The sequence below is a fragment of the Hemibagrus wyckioides genome, linkage group LG08, assembly GCF_019097595.1.
Source record: "Hemibagrus wyckioides isolate EC202008001 linkage group LG08, SWU_Hwy_1.0, whole genome shotgun sequence".
NCBI classification, from domain to species: Eukaryota; Metazoa; Chordata; class Actinopteri; order Siluriformes; family Bagridae; genus Hemibagrus; species Hemibagrus wyckioides.
The window spans coordinates 28961876-28967939 of NC_080717.1; the positions used below are offsets into that span (position 1 = coordinate 28961876).

A 6064-nucleotide genomic window follows, 5' to 3' on the forward strand; every position below is an offset into this window, starting at 1 on the left:
CAGAACCATCCCACAACCATCCAACAACCATCACTACAACCGTTCTTACAGCCATCACTACAACCATCACTACAACTGTTCTTACAGCCATCACTACAGCTTTCACTACAACCATCACTACAGCTTTCACTACAATCATCACTACAGCTTTCACTACAACCATCACTACAACCGTTCTTACAGCCATCACTACAACCATCACTGTCATCACTACAACCATCACGACAGCTTTCACTACAACCTTCACTACAACCATAACTACAACCAAAACTACAACCAAAACTACAGCTTTCACTACAACCTTCACTACAACCTTCACTACAACCAAAACTACAGCTTTCACTACAACCATAACTACAGCTTTCACTACAACCATCACGACATCTTTCACTACAACCTTCACTACAACCAAAACTACAGCTTTCACTACAACCATCACTACAGCTTTCACTACAACCTTCACTACAACCAAAACTACAGCTTTCACTACAACCATCACTACAGTTTTCACTACAACCATCACTACAGCTTTCACTACAACCATCACTAGAGCCAACACTACAACCATCACTACAGCTTTCACTACAGCCATCACTACAGCTTTCACTACAACCATCACTACAGCTTTCACTACAACCATCACTAGAGCCAACACTACAACCATCACTACAGCTTTCACTACAACCATCACTACAGTTTTCACTACAACCATCACTACAGCTTTCACTACAACCATCACTACAGCCAACACTACAACCATCACTACAGCTTTCACTACAGCCATCACTACAGCTTTCACTACAACCATCACTACAGCCAACACTACAACCATCACTACAGCTTTCACTACAACCATCACTACAGCCAACACTACAACCATCACTACAGCTTTCACTACAACCATCACTACAGCTTTCACTACAACCATCACTACAGCTTTCACTACAACCATCACTACAGCTTTCACTACAGCCATCACTACAGCTTTCACTACAACCATCACTACAGTTTTCACTACAACCATCACTACAGCTTTCACTACAACCATCACTACAGCTTTCACTACAACCATCACTACAGCTTTCACTACAACCATCACTACAGCTTTCACTACAACCATCACTACAGCTTTCACTACAACCATCACTACAGCTTTCACTACAACCATCACTACAGCCAACACTACAACCATCACTACAGCTTTCACTACAACCATCACTACAGCCAACACTACAACCATCACTACAGCTTTCACTACAACCATCACTACAGCTTTCACTACAACCATCACTACAGTTTTCACTACAACCATCACTACAGCTTTCACTACAACCATCACTACAGCTTTCACTACAACCATCACTACAGCCAACACTACAACCATCACTACAGCCAACACTACAACCATCACTACAGCTTTCACTACAACCATCACTACAGCTTTCACTACAGCCATCACTACAGCTTTCACTACAACCATCACTACAGCTTTCACTACAACCATCACTACAGCCATCACTACAGCCATCACTACAATCATCACTACAGCCATCACTACAGCCATCACTACAGTTTTCACTACAGTTTTCACTACAACCATCACTACAGCTTTCACTACAACCTTCACTACAGCTTTCACTACAACCATCACTACAGCTTTCACTACAGCCATCACTACAGCTTTCACTACAGCCATCACTACAGCTTTCACTACAACCATCACGACAGCTTTCACTACAACCATCACTACAGCTTTCACTACAACCATCACTACAGCTTTCACTACAACCATCACTACAGCCATCACTACAACCATCACTACAGCTTTCACTACAGCCATCACTACAGCTTTCACTACAGCCATCACTACAGCTTTCACTACAACCATCACTACAGCCATCACTACAACCATCACTACAGCTTTCACTACAACCTTCACTACAGCTTTCACTACAACCATCACTACAGCCAACACTACAACCATCACTACAGCTTTCACTACAACCATCACTACAGCTTTCACTACAACCATCACTACAGCTTTCACTACAACCATCACTACAGTTTTCACTACAACCTTCACTACAGCCAACACTACAACCTTCACTACAGCTTTCACTACAACCTTCACTACAACCTTCACTTCAACCTTCACTACAACCAAAACTACAACCAAAACTACAACCAAAACTACAGCTTTCACTACAAGCATAACTACAGCTTTCAATACAACCATCACTACAACCATCACTACAGCTATCCATACAGTCCTCCCTACTGTACTCCCAAAAGTCATACCTGAACCTTCCCTACACCTGTACCTACAACCATCCCTTCATAAGGTGTCTGGATTAACAGAGATTATGTCAGGAGCACAAACATTATCCACAACTGGCCTACAAAGCTAGCTTCCCCCCTAAAATGAAACCCAGTGGTAGTGAAGGTATCATGAGTGTTGCATTACAGAGGTTGTGTAAGTCCATCTGAAACTACATGAACATAGTAAGAGTGAGTTTCACACTGTAGGTATTAATTTAACCCTTGGACATTACAGTGGACTAACCAGTGTTACACGAGCAGCTATAGTTCACCTGACACCTTCACTTACACAGGTATTTACTGTATACTGTGATCATTCTGATAGCTTTACCAGTTAACTTGGAAACTTTTAAGAGTTAATACAACACTATATAAGTTCATCCAACGTTATATGAATTAAAACAAGAGTTTGTAAATTTATTAACACTGTAGGACTTTTACCATTTTCATTTGAACGTTAAAATAGATGGATTTTTAATGTCCTCTTGCTGTTTAATGGGTAGAACTGAATAATATATGAAGGATTTCTTTACTCATTGATGCTGTCTTCATTTCACCCCATGTACACAAAGCTCTGGCTCCAAAACTTGTGACGGTTCAACTAGATGTCTCTAACCAATTAGCAAGGACATCACTTTTAAGTTAAGATATGTAACTACTTGAAAGCCAAAGTTGCAGCTCTATAAATTTTTCCAGATAACGACTTCTCAGGATGTGATGGGGTGCTGGGGGCGTGTCTATGAAATGATTGACAAGAGGTTGATTAATCAGCCTGATTAATTAAATTTTGAATACAAAGAAACATTCCAGTCTGGATGGCAGGCTTCTAAACTGGGATTTTTTTTTACAGCTATGTAACACATGTTCTGAGACAATGGCAGAAAACCAATATGTTATCATTTCTACATAATTCCTACATTATCTGCAGGAATAAGAGAACTGAAAAATATTGACTATACTGATATTTTAAAGGTTAATCCAGTCATATTCAGTTCAGCAGTGTATGATCTAATGCATCATTTGAAATAGTTCATCCAACACTGGGCTGATTTAACACAATGTTAAAGTGTTTATTTGTTTATTTTATTCATCAAAATTCTTTAAAGGGTTAAAGACTATGTGACTTTAATACAAAATGAAATGCATAGAATTGCATATCAGTGCCGGTTTTAATGTAACACACACACACACACACACTTTCCCACAACAGCACAGCATTGAGAGTCCAAACTGCGCACATCCACAGTGGACAGGACAGAGCAGAGACTCCGAGCAGCTACTCGGCCATATTGAACACAATATTCACGTGTTTACACGCAGAATAACAGAATAACAGGACTTCAAAACACACACCGAGACTATGTGTGTGCGCGTGTGTTTGTGCGCGTGTTTAATAACTTACCGGAGCGACACTAAGGCTGTTTATCTGTTTACCGAGCATCCGCCTCCTTCTCTTCAGTTCTGACAACACAATGTTCTTTAACCGACCGATTTATCCTTTTCTCCTTTTTTCCCTGTCCCAGAATGTGCTGAGACTCGCTCGGCCCGGCTGTAGCAGAAGGTGAAGGTGGAAGGAGTGAAATGAGAGAGATGTTGTCTGAGATGTTGTTGAGCTCGTCTCTGTCTCTGCAGTGCTCGAGCGCTCACCTCGGGCTCGAGCGCACCAGCGCGCCTGCTCTTACGTCAATGCATTCCAGCTCAGCCGCGCGAGCGCTCCCCAACAGTGTGAGAAGCCAAAAGTGTCAAAAATGTCTAGACGCTAAAATAACAGCTGACATGGTTTCCGTCAATTATCACTTAATAGGCAGAGCCAGAAGTATGTGGACACCCTTTCATCACACCCATACGTGCTTGCTGAACGCCCCATTCCATATTCAGTTCTCTTTTGCTGTTAATAATAAGCTCCATTCTTTTAGGAAGGTTGTCTGCTAGATCTCGGAGCATGTGGGGAACTGCTCATTCAGCTGATCGAGTGAGGACACCCTCCTTCCACCAGTCCATCCATTCATGCATTTTCTGTACCACTTTGGCCTATCCCAGGGGACGATGGGCACACGGCACCCAGGACATTACAAAGTGAAGGAGTTCAACTTCACCACACAGTGGTGTTGAGGTCAGAGCTCTGTGCAGGACACTCCAGCCTTGGCAAACTTCTTTATGGAGTTTGCTCTGTGCACAGTTTTGTGCATCTTAATTCCAGTGAAGGGAAACATACACAGACATTCTATACAATTGAACAACATTTGGGCGTGATGGTCAGGTGTCCATAAACTTTTCAGTCACAGGATTTTTTTGGTCCATGTCAACAAATATGTGTTCTCCTGATATCTCATACTCAAGCTCTCATTAGGAGGAAGCATAAAGTACATGTCTTTGAGGGTAGTAAATATCGGCTAATAAGCTCAAGTGCTTTATCTTAGTCTTAGTTAAATAGCCTTAATTTGTCACGTTTACATTACTGCACAGTGAAATTCTTTCTTCACATATTCCATCCTTGGAGGTTTGGGGTCAGAACGCAGGGTCAGCCATGATACAGCACCCCTGGAGCAGGGGCTTGAACCCCGATCTTCTGACCAACGACCCACCGGAACACTGGGTATGAGACTGGAATACACCTTGAATGGGATGTTAGTCTGTGGGATGCTCCATGCACACACACACACACACACACACACAAAAAACAACTTCACACCAAGGAGAATTTATCTTCTGCTCACTGGTGGTTTTGTGAGGTGAAAAGAAACCTGTCACAGGGAGAACATGCACACAAACTATTTTCCCAAAGTGCTAAAGCTTGCTATGTTAACTGGCAGGATATATTTCCCAGTTGTCCCAGAACATATCTAATATAGCTAAAGGCAGTATGACAGGGAGGAGCCACTGCTACTGGAAGTCACTTATCAATATAAATAAGAATGAGTCTTCTAAATGAGGCGCAGACAGAGTATCACTGATGCAGTCAGTCCTCTATTCAGTCTTAAAATATGGTGCTGTGATGTCACATAAAACCCAAGGACAGCTTTTATTTCAGCACTGAGAGACACATTGCCCATGGTATCTGCCATCTTATAAAAAATTGTTTTATATTAAATATTAATGCTAAGGTTATATTTACTCAGGTTGCATGACACTACAAATATACTGGTAAATCAATATGCAAAAAAATGTTATATATTTAAAATTGCAATAAAATTGTTGTATTTTAGCCACACATATTGAAGAGGCTAGAAGTAATTATATTATATCAATGATATGACATTATAGTTATATAATATCAGGAATTTTAAACGGACACTTGTTTCATGTTTACAGTCATGTCTTTTTGACCCTTTTGGCTTTCCGTAAGTAATTTCTGTGGCATTCTTTAAATAATTCAATAAGAAAACAGTAGAAGGGTAATTGCTATGGTCTGGCAAAGCAAAAACCCATCTGAATTCTGGCACACAGCCCAAAAAATCTCAACAAAATTCACCAGAACGAAAGGGAAATGTTTTAGTGTTTGATAGTTTCTAATCTTGTGCTTGCTGTGGGCATATAAAAATGACTGGAGGTGAATAAGTTTCACAAACATGTCTAGTGTAATAGGTTAGTAGTAGTGTGTGATTTGCTCACACAGTGAAAGAGTTGCATCAACTTGTTGGTTAAGCACCAAAACAAAACAGACAAAAGCCTAATTCAGTCCCTTCTACTTCAATTTGTTTCAATCATTAATATTATATCAAGAAATACACAGCAGATTAAGTGA

General features: G+C 40.7%; 1 protein-coding gene and 1 long non-coding RNA gene across 2 annotated transcripts in view; one reads left to right on the forward strand and one right to left on the reverse strand.

Annotated features, from left to right (window-relative positions):
• The window catches only part of snrkb (SNF related kinase b), a 26033-nt gene extending 22085 nt beyond the window's left edge, over positions 1-3948 (reverse strand). The window contains exon 1 of the mRNA XM_058396840.1: positions 3722-3948. The gene's annotated coding sequence lies outside the window, so the exon portion shown is untranslated. The remainder of the gene's footprint in view (positions 1-3721) is intronic.
• A 22-nt stretch (positions 3949-3970) lies between these two features.
• On the forward strand, positions 3971-4987 carry LOC131357666 (uncharacterized). Its single transcript, XR_009205304.1, has 2 exons — positions 3971-4135; positions 4236-4987. It is a non-coding gene; the product is annotated as an uncharacterized LOC131357666 (long non-coding RNA).
• Positions 4988-6064: the final 1077 nt, after the last annotated feature.